General features: G+C 41.8%; 1 pseudogene; it reads left to right on the top strand.

The window, feature by feature from the left end:
• The first annotated feature begins 281 nt into the window (after nucleotides 1-281).
• Ldha-ps20 (lactate dehydrogenase A, pseudogene 20) lies at nucleotides 282-1,287 on the top strand (annotated as a pseudogene).
• Nucleotides 1,288-11,366: the final 10,079 nt, after the last annotated feature.

The following is an 11,366-nucleotide window of genomic DNA, read 5'->3' as shown; positions in this document are numbered from 1 at the left end:
ATGCCGTCTTCAGCCTCCATGGGCACCTACACACGAGTGGCTCACACAAATAAAAATAAGGGCATTTAAAAAGAGAAGGATGTAACTTAATTCTATTAAACAGTGTCGAATGATGAGGAAATGATTTAGGTAGGTCGTTAGAGGAAAGTTTCATCAATAAACTCCTATCAAGATTGTAAAATTGGGGTGCTGGAGACACTGTTACTGAGCTCCGGCCATGCTGCTGCTCAACCGTCGTCCTCCATCCTCCACTAGCGGCCTCAAAAGACTCAAAGTTCAAGATGGCAACCTTCAAGGACCAGCTGGTTGTGAATCTTCTTAAGGAAGAACGGGTCCCCCAGAACAAGATTACAGTTGTTGGGGTTGGTGATGTTGGCATGGCTTGCGCCATCAGTACCTTCTTGGCCGATGAGCTTGCCCTTGTTGATGTCATGGAAGACAAGCTAAAGGAGAGATGATGGATTTCCAGCATAGCAGCCTTTCCTTAAGACACCAAAAATTGTCTCCAGCAAAGACTGTAGAGTGAATGCAAACTCCAAGCTGGTCATTATCACACGGGGGGCGGGGGACGGGGGGCGGGAATCAGCAAGAGAGAGAGAGAGATCCGGCTCGATTTGGTCCAGCGAAACGTGAACACCTTCAAGTTCATCATTCCGAACATTGTGAAGACAGTCCACAGTGCAAGCTGCTCATCGTCTCAAATCCAATGGATATCCTGACCTACGTGGCTTGGAGAATCAGTGGCTTTCCCAAAAGCAGAGTTATTGGAAGTGGTTGCAATCCGGATTCAGCTTGGTTCCATTAACTCATGGGAGAAAGGTTGGGAGTTCACCCGCTGAGCTGTCACGGGTGGGTCCTGGGAGAGCATGGTGACCCCAGTGTGCCTGTGTGGAGTGGTGTGAACGTTGCCGGGGTCTCCCGGAAGTCTCTGAACCGGGAACTAGGCACCAATGCAGACAAGGAGCAGTGGAAGGATGCTCACAAACAGGTGGTTGACAGTGCATATGAGGTGATCAAGCTGAAAGGTTACACATCCTGGGCCATTGGCCTCTCCGTGGCAGACTTGGCCAAGAGCACATGAAGAACCTTAGGCGGGTGCATCCCATTTCCACCATGATTAAGGGTCTCTACGGACTCAATGATGACGTCTTCCTCAGCGTCCCGTGTATCCTGGGACAAAATGGAATCTCAGATATTGTGAAAGCGACACTGACTCCTGAGGAGGAGGTCGGCATGAAAAAGAGTGCAGCTACCCTCTGGGGAATCCAGAAGGAGCTGCAGTTCTAAAGTCTTGCCAGTGTCCTAGCACTTCACTGGCCAGGCTGCAGCAGGGTTTCTATGGAGACCACACACTTCTCATCTGAGCCGTGGTTAGTACAGTTGTGTTGAGGTGGTCGGGGGAAAGTCTCAGTTCCCACAGCTCTACCCTGCTGCTAAGTGGTGTAGTGGTAACCTGGTTAGTGTGACAGTCCCATTCTCACCAAGACACACTGCCAACTGCGTGCAGACTTTGATTACCCTAGGAGCCTGCTGCACACCCTCACCAAACATGCCTAGGCCCAGTCAGTCATAACCTGGCTCCAGTGTGTAAGTCCATCGTGCATATCTTGTGCATAAATGTTCTACAGGATATTTTCTGTATTATATGTGTCTGTAGTGTACATTGCAATATTACGTGAAATGTAAAATCTGGATATGGATGATGGAACCAACCACTCAAGTGTCATGCCAAGGAAAACACCAAGTACATTTTGAACAGTGAAAAAAAAAAGATTCTAAAATTGGGCTGCCAGCTGCGTAGTGCATGCTTCAATCCCAGCACTCAGGAGATAGTGGTGAACTCTATTAGAGTTAAAGCCAACCTTGTCTACGTAGAATGTTCTAGGACAGCTACTAAGAGAGAACCTGTCTCGAAAAGAAAAGAAAAGAAAAGGAAGAAAAGAAAAGGAAGAAAAGAAAAGGAAAAGGAAAGCAAAAACCAAAATGGTGCAATTGTTCATTTATTCAATTGTTTATTATATACAAAGTCTACAATAGCAAGGAAAACACCTGTCGTCAGAGCGATAAATTATTGTAACACATGTAAATGACACCACCGTTAAGTCTTAGATCTCAGGTTTTCAGATGTGGGGGAACCTTTTGGTCAATCGAAACTTCTGTTTTGTTGTCCCCTTAAGGAATAGAGGGACTATCCACCACCCACGCATCTCCAATGACAGTAGTCGCCCACATAGTTGAAACGAGCAAAGAAGCCATTCCAAGGAGGAAGAGAAAACACAGAATTAATATTACCCATGGAACCATCTCCTTGTATCACCTTTCTATGTTGGTTTGTCATTGATCTTGTCTAATTACAGGGCCTTGACACATATACCTAAAGAGATCAAAAGGAAATGGTTTCTACTGATATTTAGGCAATGTAACTTTGTTTAGGCCAAGGTTCTTAAAATTGTAGCACAGTGAAAGGAGCTGGAATGAGCACAGTAGGAATACATGCTTAGTAGGCACAAAAGCCCTGGGTTTGAACCCATGAGTCACTAATATTTCCTCTCTCTCCTCTCTCTCTCTCTCTCTCTCTCTCTCTCTCCCTCTCTCCCTCTCTCCCCCCTCTCTCTCTTTCTCAGACACACACTTTCACTCTTTCAAACACACACACACACACACACACACACACACACACACACACACACACACACTAAAGTTAGACATGAACCATAATTCTTGTAGGAGTCGGAGGCAGATGAAGAAATTTGAGGATGAAAAGGTGACTCCGTGAGTAAGAGCTTGTTGCTCTTGCAGAGGACCTGAGATCAGTTCCCAGTACTCACTTGGGAGTTCACACCTGTAACTCAAGTTCCAAGATATAAACACTGTCTTTTGAACTTTGTGGACAGCAAGCATGCATGTGGTGCACATACATACATACATACATACATACATACATACATACATGCAAAACATTTATAAATAAATCTAAAACATTTTCCTCATCTACGCCTTTGTTTTTAATCACTTTTTTCTTCTATTAAAAATAGACTTTCTAAAGGTGGGCTCAATCTGCCCTGCCCTGCCCTGCCCTGCCCTGCCCTGCCCTGCCCTGCCCTGCCCTGCCTTGCCCTGCCCTGCCCTGCCTTCCGGCCCACAAGTTGGCCTGGGACAGAGATGGTGCTCCAGACCCCATCCACAACCAGAGACAGCTTGACTCAAGGAGGTCCATCATAGCCAGTCTCACAGGATCCAGCCAGAGACAGCAAGGCCCATTAACGCCTGAGATAAACAGACAGCGAGAGACAAGCCCATGAACATAAGCACCTTGGCATCATCAGAACCCAGTTCTCCCACCACTGCAACCCTGGATACCCTAAGACACCTGAAAAGCAAGATGCTGACCTAAAATCCCATCTCATGAAGATGATAGAGGACCTTAAGGAGGACAAAAATTACTCCTGTAAAGAAATACAGGAAAACACAGGCAAACAGCTGAAGCAACTGAACAAAACCATCCAGGATCTAAAAGTATAAATACAAATAATAAATAAATCACAAAGGGAGGCAACCCTGGAGATGGAAAAACCTGGGAAAGAAGTCAGGAGCATCACCAACAGAATATAAGAGAAGAGAGAATCTCAGGCATGGGAGACACCACAGAAGGTACTGACACAACAGTCAAAGAAAATACAAAGTACAAAAAAGCTCCTAAAACAAATCATCCAGGAAATTCAGGACATGATGAAAAGACCATTCTAAGAATAATAGGTTGAGGAGGAGACAGAGAGGAGGAGGCAAGATGGAACCTAAAGGAGAGGAAGAGGAGCCAGAACCATGCCATAAGTATTGGAGATTTCTTAGATAAATGATTAAATAAGAAGTAGGGTGCATTTGTCCTATCTAGATGTGTAGCTTGTGTTTATATCAATTGAGTTTCGAGTTTGTTGTGCAGGCATTTTGTGGGTTGAGAATTTACTAATACAAATCTGACTGATAAATTACAAAAGAAAGAAAGAAACAATAGAATAGGAATAGAAGAGGGAGAAGATGCCCCATGCAAAAAGCCTGGAAACATCTTCAACAAAATCATAGAAGAAAACTTCCCCAACCTAAAGAAAGAGTTGGTCATAAACATACAAGAAGCCTACAGAACACCAAATAGATTGGACCAGAAAAGAAATTCCTCCAGCCACATAATAATCTAAACACTAAATACACAGGACAAAGAAAGAATACTAAAAGTAGTAAGGGGAAAAGGCCAAGTAACATATAAATGCAGATGTACCAGAATTATATCTGACTTCTCAGCAGAGACTCTAAAAGCCAGAAGATCTTAGACAGATGTCTTGCAGACCCTAAGAGAATACAAATGCCAGCCCAGGTTACTATACCCAGCAAAATTCTCAGTCATCATAGATGGAGAAACCAAGATATTCCATAACAAAACCAAATTTAAACAATATCTTCCTACTAATCTAACCCTACAGAGGAAATAGAAGGAAAACTCCAACACAAGGACCAAAACTACACCCAAGAAGTTAATTATCTCATTACAATCCTAAAGGGAGAGAGACAAACAAACATACTACCACCACTAACAACAAAAATAACAGAAAGCAACAATCATTGATCTTTAATATTTCCCAACATCGGTAGACTCAATTCCCCAATAAAAAGACATAGACTAACAGATTTGATACATAAACAGGACCCAGATTTTGTTGCATACAAAAAACATATAACAGTGACAAACACTACTTCAGAATAAAAGTGTGGAAAATTTTTTCCAAGAAAATGATCCCAAGAAACAAGCTGGAATAGCCATCCTAATATTCAATAAAATAGACTTTCAACCAAAAGTTATCAAAAAAGATGGGGATGGACACCTCATACTCATCAAAGGAAAAATTCAAGTGGAATTCTCAATTCTAAACATCTATGCCCCAAATGCAAGGACACCACCTTTGTAAAAGAAACATTACTAAAGCGTAAGACACATACAATAATAGTGAGAAACTTCAACACCCCACTCTCACAAATGAATAGACCATGGAAACAGAAACAAAACAGAGACACAGTGAAACTAACAGAAGCTCTGAACTAAATGGATTTAACAGATATCTGTAGAACATTTCATTCTAAAACAAAAGAATATACCTTCTTCTCAGCACCTCATGGTACCTTCTCCAAAACTGACCATGTAATTGGACACAAAACAAGCCTCAAAAGATACAAGAAGATTGAAATAGTCCTATGCATCCTATCAGATCACCATGGACTAAGGCTGGTCTTCAATAACAACAAAACCAACAGAAAGCCTGTGTACTCATGGAAACTGAATAGCTCTCTACTCGATGATAATGTGGTCAGGGAAGAAATAAAGAAAAAAATTAAAGACTTTCTGGAATTTAATGAAAATGAAGGCACAACATACCAAAACTTATGGGACACAATAAAAACAGTGCTAAGAGGAAAATTCATAGCACTGAGTACCATTGTAAAGAAATCGGAGAGATCCTACATTAGCAACTTAACAGCGTTTCTGAAAGCTCTAGAATAACAGGAAGCAAACACACCCAAGAGGAGTAGACAGCAGGAAATAATCAAACTCAGGGCTGTAATCAAGCAACTAGAAAAAAGAATACTATTCAAAGAAAACTATTCGAAGAATCATCAAAACCAAATCAACAAGATAGATAAACCCCTAGCCAAACCAACTACAGGGCACAGAGACAGTATCCACATTAACAAAATCAGAAATGAAAAGGGAGACATAACAACAGAAACTGAGGAAACTCAAAAAATTCAGATCCTACTAAAAACGTCTATATTCCACAAAACTAGAAAATCTAGATGAAATGGAAGATTTTTCTAGACAAATACCAGGAACAAAAGTTGAATCGGGACCAGATAAACCATCTAAACAGTACCATAAGGAAACAGAAGCAGTCATTAAAATATCACAATCAAAAAAAAAAAAAAAAAAAAAAAAAGCCCAAGGCCAGATGAGTTTAGTGCAGAATTCTATCAGACATTCAAAGAAAAGCTAACACCAATACTTCTCAAACAGTTCCATAAAATAGAAACAGAAGAAACACTATCAAATTCATCCTGTGAAACCACAGTTACTCTGATACCTAAACCACACAAAGACCTAACAAAGAAAGAGAACTTCAAACCAATCTTGTTTATGATTATCAATACAAAAAATAATAAAATTCTTGCAAATCAAATCCAAGCACACATCAAAACCATCATTCATCACAGTCAAGTAAGCTTCATCCCAGGGATGCAGGGATGGTTCAATATACAATAATCCATCAACATAATCCACTATATAAACAAACTCAAAAGAAAAAAATCACATGATTATCTCATTAAATGCTGTTAAAAGCCTTTGACAAAATACAACACCCTTCATGTCTATAGTCTTGGAAAGATCCGGAATTCAAGACCCATACCTAAACATAATAAAAGCAATATACAGCAAACTAACAGCCCACATCAAATTAAATATAGAGAAACCTGAAGCAATCTCACTAAAATCAAGGACAAGACAAGGCTCCCCACTCTCTCCCTATTTATTCAATATAGTCCTCAAAGTTCTAGCTAGATCAACTAGACAATAAAAGGAGGTTAAAGAGCTCCAAATTGGATAGGAAGAAGTCAAGGTGTCACTATTTGAAGATGATATGATAATATACATAAGTGACCCCAAAAATCCTACCAGAGAACTCCTACACCCGATAAACAACTTCGACCAAGTGGCTAGATATTAAATTAACTCAAATCAGTAGCCTTCCTCTACACAAAAGATAAACGGGCTGAGAAAGAAATTAGGGAAGCAACACTCATCACAATAATCACAAATAGTATAAAATATCTTGGTGTAATGCTAACCAAGCAACTGAAAATCTGTATGACAAGAACTTCAAGTCTCAGAAGAAAGAAATCGAAGAAGACCTCAGAAGATGGAAAGATCTCCTATGCTTGTGGATTTGTAGATTTAAGATAGTAAAAATGGCCATCATACCCGAAGCAATCTACAGATTCAATGCGATCCCTATCAAAATTCCAACTCAGTTCTTCACAGAAAGTGAAAAAGATGTAATATCAAAGTTGTTTTGACTTGTATTTCTCTGATGGCCAAGTCTATTGTACATTTCTTTAAAAAAAAAAGATTTTATTTATTTATATGAGTACACTGTAGCTGTCTTCAGACACACCAGAAGAGGGCATTGGATCCCATTACAGATGGTTGTAAGCCACTATATGGTTGCTGGGAACCAAACCCAGGACCTCTAGAATGCAATCAGTGCTTTTAGCTGCTGAGCCATCTCTCCAGCCCAAATGTGTAGCCCAGGCTGGCCTCGATCTCATGATCCTCCTGCCTCTGCCTCCTTCAGCAAATCCTACTGGTGTGCACCACCACAACCGGCTGAACATTTCTTGTTTCTCAGTCATTTGAGATTCCTCTACTGAGAATTCTGTTTATATTTGTACTCTTTTTTTTATTATTTGTTTTCTGATATCGTTTCTTGAGTTATTTATATATTTTGGATATTAGACTTCCATCAGGAGTTGGAAAAATATGTTCTCAATCTGTAGGCTGCTGCTTTGTCCAATTGATGCTGTCCTTAGCCTTACAGGAGCTTTGCAGTTTCACGAGGTCCCATTTGCTGATTGATCTTAGTGCCTGAGCTATTGGGATTCTGTCCAGGAGTTGTCTCCTGTGCCAGGATGTTCGAGATCATTCCCCACTTTCTCTTCTATCAGGTTCACCACATCTGTTTTCATTTTGAGTTTTGTGCAGGTTAATAGATAGGAATCTGTATTTTGCAAAAGTGGACATACAGTTTGACAAGCACAGTTCACTGAAGATGCTCCTTTTTTCCCACTGTGTATTTCTAGCTTCTTTATCAAAAAAAAAAAATCAGTTGTCTGTATGCATGGATTGTGTTTGAGTCTCCAATTGACTTGCATTGATCAATGTGTCTGTGTTCCAATACCACATTCTTTTCATTATCCTAGCTTTTACCTTGAATAAAAGACAGCGATAACTTCAGTATTTCTTCTGTTGTCCAGGATTATTTTAGCTATTCTGGGATTTTTTTTATATGCAGTTGAGAATTGTCCTTTCAAGGTCTGTAAAAACCTGTGTTCGAACTAGGCACTGGTGGCCCATGCCTTTAATGCCGGCACTTGGGAGGCAGAGGCAGGCAGATCTCCATTTGAGGCCAGCCTGTCTGCAAAGTGAGTTCCAGAACAGCCAAGGCTACACAGAGAAATCCTTGTCTCAAGTGGGAAAAGAATTGTGTTGTAATTTTGGTGGGAATTTCATTGAATCTGTAGATTACTTTTGGTAGAATGGCCTTATTTAGTATGGAATAGAGTTTATTTAGGGCTGAGAGAGAGAGAGAGAGAGAGAGAGAGAGAGAGAGAGAGAGAGAGAGAGAGAAAGAGAGAGAGAGAGAGGAGGGAGGGAGGGAGAGGGGAAGAAGAGGAGGAGAAGGAGAAGAAAAAGGGGAGGAGGGGGGTTGCCCATGAACATGTGGAGAGAGAGCAGGGAGGGAAATCGGAAGAGAAGGGACAGAGAGGGAAGAGAGTAAGAGGGTAAAAGAGTAAGAGAGTAAGAGCTAGAATGGTCATTTTTACTGCATTAATTCTACCAAACCATGAGCATGGGAGAGTTTCTTCTTAAATTTCTTTCTTCATGGACTCGAAGTTTTTATCATACAAGTCATATAATTTGCTTGGTTAGAGTCACTCCAAGACACTTTATGCTATCTGAGGCTATTGTGAAAGGTGTTGTTTCCTTGATTTCTTTCTCAGTCCTTTTGTCATTTGTGTATAGGAGGGTTGCTGATTTTTGTGAGTTAATTTTGTATCCAGCTACTTAGAGAAATTTTCTCCTATGATTTTCTTGAAAACATTTTCTGGGCCTTTGAGCTGGGAATCTTCTCCTATCTCAATTCCTACTCTTCTTTACTCTTCTTAGGTTTGTTCTTTTGAAACACCACAGACTTCCTGGATGTTTTGTGTCAGGAATTTTTAGAGTTATTCTTTTGATCGATGTATCCATGTCTTCTCTTCTACCTACAATGCCTGAGATTCTCTCATCCCTTCCTGTTGGTGAGGGCTGCCTAGGTAGCTCCTGTTTGAGTTTGTAAATTTTTCATTGATTCCCTTATTTCCTGTTTTCTTTACTGTTTCTATTTCCATTTTCAGGTCTTGATCAGTTTTCTTCCACTGCTGCTTGTGTGTTCTTGAAGGGATCTATTCAGTGGTTAGTTTGTGTTTTTTTCTGGGTTTCTTTAAGGGCTTTATTAATTTCTCCTTTAAAGACCTCTATCATCTTCATCTAGTTGGTTTAAGGCCTTTGTTTTTTGTGCTTCAGCTGTGTTGGGATATTTCGGACCTGCTGTAGGAGGATAGCCAGGCTCTAGTAGAGACATAGTATCTTAGCTGCTATTGGTTGTGGTTTTATGCTGGCATTTAGGTATCTGGGTTTTGAAGGACTATAGGTCTAGGTGAAGATTTCTGGATTTGTCTCTGTTGGGTGGGTGTTTTGTGTCTTGGTTCATGTTTCCTCTTTGAATTTTTGGAGTGTGATGGCTGTGTGCTGCCTGGAAGCAACTTTTCTTTGCACTTGATAGTTGTGGTGTTCCAAATAAAATGTGTCTGGGTATTGGGAGCTGACAGCTGGGAATGAGGATATGCCAGGGGTCTGAAGCGGATCACAGGAGGGAGGAGAGGAAAGTATTCAACCAGGATCAGCTCATTCTGACTCCTTGGAATGAGGGGAGACAGTGAAGAGAGGTCACCACAGAGGGTCTGCTACAGCGATGTTGATAAGATTGGGTTTGATCCAGAGGAACAGAAGCAGAGGATCAGAAGGAGAGGGCAAGGTCTGCAGGTAGCCTGCCTGCTTCCCTGAAGAAGTGCAGAAGTGGTCTGTGGGTCAGCTGAGACTGCCTGTTGGAGTTGGGGTCTAGGATAAAGCAACTAGTGGGGAAGAGGGAGGTTAGGTGGGGTAGTTTTGAGGTAGATGTGGGCAGAGGGGAAAGGACAATTGTTCTGTTGCAGAGGTAGGAACGTGACTGGGAGAGTGGATTCAGAAGAGCAGGAAGTGGTGAAGGTCTTCAGTTGGCTTACCTGTTTCCCTGGCCTGCTCAGCTGGTGTGTTCATAGGGAATGCTTGCTGGTATTGGAGGCTGGGATACTGGCATTGGGGGGGAGGAAGGGTGCAGGAGAGATCTTTGTGATTGGTTGGGGATGGTATCAGAAAAGAAAGACCACAGCATGTTTCCTGCTATAGATCTGGGTATGATACTGAAGGCTTGGATCTGGAGGAGCAGAGGTGTGGGTCTACGTATTGCCCTGGGAGGCATGGCTCTTGGGTTAGCAGGGGGTGCCTGCTGGGGTTGGGGGCATGGATAAAGCAATAAGTCCAGGAAGGGAGGTTAAAAGAGATGTTCTGTGGGATCCATGGGAGATGGGACCAGGGGCCAGGGAAGGCTGCCTGCCACAGGTATTCTGTTGCTGAGCTGGGGATGAGACTAGGGCATTGAATCTGAGCAAACAGAGGGAGAAGAGATCTTCAAGCAGTCTTCCTAAAACAGAGAACCTTGATTTTTATGTTGGGGCTGTAGGACTATATAATGCTATGAGCTACAATAATATCCTTCCTATTAAACATTCTCTTTTTCCTCTTTAGCTTACCTGACTAGACTAATTGTTCAAAAGAGACTATTTCCTGCTAATCTCCATACAGTGCTGTGAGCCATGCTTTGTATGATTTTGTTTTGAGATTATTTTGTTGAGCGATACCCTGGGCTGGCCTCAAGCTCTTGATTGCCCTGCCTCAGCCTCCTGAGTGCTGGGTTCACACGTATGCACTCACTATACCTGGCAGACATAAATAACTTTTTAAAAATTGTGCATATGTTGGGCATTCAGGTGTGTCTAGTGCATTTTTGCATGCAGGTATATACCCATGTGTGGAAGCCAGAGGACAACGTTGGGTGTTGTGCTGGTAGGTTTTTGTCAACTGGACACAAACCTAGACATGCCTAGGAAGAGGAAAAGTCGGTTGAGTATTGCCCTCCTCAGATTGGCTTGTGGGGCATTTCCTTGATTGCTGATTGATACGGGAGGGCCTAGCCCACTGTGGGTGGTACCATCCACAGGCAGGTGGTCCTGGTAGAGAAGTAGTCAAGCAAACAAGGGATCAAGCCAATAAACAGAATTCTTTCAAGGTCTCTGCTTCAGTTCCTGCTTCCGGGTTCCTGTCTTGAGCTTCTGACTTGGCGTCTCTTGATGATGTTAGCCAAATGAGTTCTTTTCTCCCCAAGTGAACTAGAGCAGGTCATTTCTCA

This window comes from Rattus norvegicus, chromosome 20, assembly GCF_021556685.1.
Source record: "Rattus norvegicus strain SHRSP/BbbUtx chromosome 20, alternate assembly SHRSP_T2T, whole genome shotgun sequence".
NCBI lineage: Eukaryota > Metazoa > Chordata > Mammalia > Rodentia > Muridae > Rattus > Rattus norvegicus.
Note: the sequence above shows the minus strand (reverse complement) of the source record. Positions and strands in the feature narration are given on the sequence as shown.